This window comes from Berghia stephanieae, chromosome 4 (assembly GCF_034508935.2).
Source record: "Berghia stephanieae isolate SIO BIC M18660-M18661 chromosome 4, UCSD_Bste_1.3, whole genome shotgun sequence".
Classification (NCBI taxonomy): Eukaryota; Metazoa; Mollusca; class Gastropoda; order Nudibranchia; family Aeolidiidae; genus Berghia; species Berghia stephanieae.
The window spans coordinates 16864020-16866519 of record NC_088363.1 but is presented as its reverse complement, the minus strand read 5'-3'; the positions used below and the strand labels follow the sequence as shown (position 1 = coordinate 16866519).

At 32.7% G+C, this 2500-nt stretch overlaps 1 protein-coding gene across 1 annotated transcript in view; it reads right to left on the bottom strand.

Annotated features, from left to right (window-relative positions):
- LOC144970118 (gamma-aminobutyric acid receptor subunit alpha-2-like) overlaps nt 1–2500 on the bottom strand; it is a 51757-nt gene that overhangs the window by 48081 nt on the left and 1176 nt on the right. The gene's annotated exons all lie outside the window — the stretch shown is intronic.

Sequence of the window (2500 nt, the reverse complement as noted above, 5' to 3'; positions counted from 1 at the left end):
TTATAAGTATATAAAAATATTCCTAGTTTAGACCTAAACATCAATTTTTAGCATCTGTCTCATCGAGAATTAAAATACCACATTGAGACAACAGGTTACATTACACAGAGCTGCCAAGTTGAAATATCAATAATTCGTAGTTTCGGAGGGAAAAATCAAAAGGTCACGATAAATATCATTACATATCAATTATTTGCCCTCAGCATAATCAAAATATCCTCCAAAGTCCTAAATACAGTATTTTAGCAACCAAACTCTCCTTTTCAACAAGATGTAATGAATCAAAAACGTCTATGCAGTTCTCGTAATTTTATGAATTTTTCGTAGCACTAGGCAAGTTTGCATTCCAGTTCTCGGAAGTTCCAATGTCTCCTCAACAGTCCATATCATTAATGAGGTTGGTGCCTTTTCGTCTGGTGTCAAATTACTTTACAGTAAAGCCATTAATGCTTTTCCTAAATTCAAAACTATTTGAACCAACTAATCCGCGGATTTTTGCTAAAATGGTAATTCTTTAAAATGAAACATCTTAAATTCCATCGATTTACGTCTAACTTTAGAGCACAGAGGATTTCAATTTGCATATGCAATGACAAAATCTGATATTTGGGGTGATACTATAGATTCATGGGTGATACCAGGCATGGGCGACAGGCCAGTGGGAAAAAGTGCTCGATTGAACTAGCAAACGAAGAATTTATTGATTTTTGAATGTATGTTATAACGATATTGGGGGCTGATGATGATGATGATGATGATGATAATGATAATAATAATAATAATAATAATAATAATAATAATAATAATAATAATAATAATAATAATAATAATAATAATAATAATAATAATAAAATAATAATAATAATAATAATAATAATAATAATAATAATAATAATAATAATATAATAATAATAATAATAATAATAATAATAATAATAATATTTTTAAATCACAAAGGCATAGGCACTAATGAAATTCGTCGCTGCCTTTGTCAGGTTTCCATATAAAAGGAACGAAGTTGACGTCACACAGCTCTTTGATTTTTTTTATAACCGATTATTGGGCGATAAGTTCTCATTTCTTACTAAGATAAATCAATTAGATTATGATCTTTAAAGTTTACACATTAGTTTTTGTGTTGGTAAGTTTCGTATTGCCGGCAGAGGTTTTGACTATTTTACCTAAACGCATGCCATAAATACACTTGCAGAATGTATGTATAAAACTGTGTGTGACGTACTCAACCTTTATCTATTAATCATAAATTCTATTTCTCAAACTGTTAACTATATGATATTTGTGACCTTGGCTCAGCGGTAATGTCATTGCTTCGTACCCGAAAGGTAACGAGTTCGATCACCGCCGCTGGCGTCGATGGCCTTGAGCAAGAAACCTCACCCTAGCTCAATTTGCGGCGCTGCACTGCGGCTGACGCCTGGGTTATTCCAGTCTTCCCTTGGAATAGACTCTAGAGACAAATTTCCCCAATGGGATGAATAAAGGGAATTTTATCTTCTGCTTTTTTAATCTGTGTGCTATGACATGCCTATACACACTGATAGATCCCGGGATCGAGTCAAGCTTTGGGCTGCGCAAAGTGTCCTTGGAAAAGGCTCTTCACTCATGTTCTGAGTGCAGTGAGGTTCAGAGGTATAGTTTTTACTTCGTTCGCGAAATGTACCGAGTTCAACCACCGGCAGTGTTGTGTGGCCATAAGCAAGTCACCCCGCCCTAGCTTATTTTGAGGCGATGCACTGCGGCTGACGCCTGGATTATTTTAGTCTTTCCTAGGAAGAGACCATAAAGACAATTACCTCCTATGGGATGAATAAAGGAAATTTTCTTTTATTTTTTCTCTCAGGTGTAAAATCAATATCTGTTTGGTAACAGCATTTTCTGTCCAAAACAAAAACAAAAAAATCTTATATATATATATATATATATATATATATATATATATATATATATATTATATATATATAATATATATATATATATATATATATATATTAATTATATTTTATATATATATATATATATATATATATATATATATATAAGCGCCTTACGGGCATCATTGTCTCGTCCCAGATATTAAATATTACTGTTAGCTGTGCACAAAGCGCTTTGAGCACATTTAGTGAATAATGCTCTGCATAAAAGATCAAGATTGTTGGGGGGTTTTTTTTTGTTTTTTTTTTTAATTGATACTATGCATTTAGATAAATTACTCACAGCATCCGCCTTCTGAATATAACGTACGAACACACAAAACTATGTGTAACCTTAAAGGTTTAGTGTGAACTAATGATTAAAATGCCTGTCTAAAAGCAATGACAAAGAGCTGAGTGAGGTCAGTATCGTTCCATCTATTGAAGGAACGAAGCTGACTTTTATAGTTCTCACTAAATTCTATCAATCAGTCTATAAATGCTGAAGGTTACAAATGGTTTTGTGTGTTGATACGTTCCGGCTGGCGGATGTTATGAGTATTTTACAA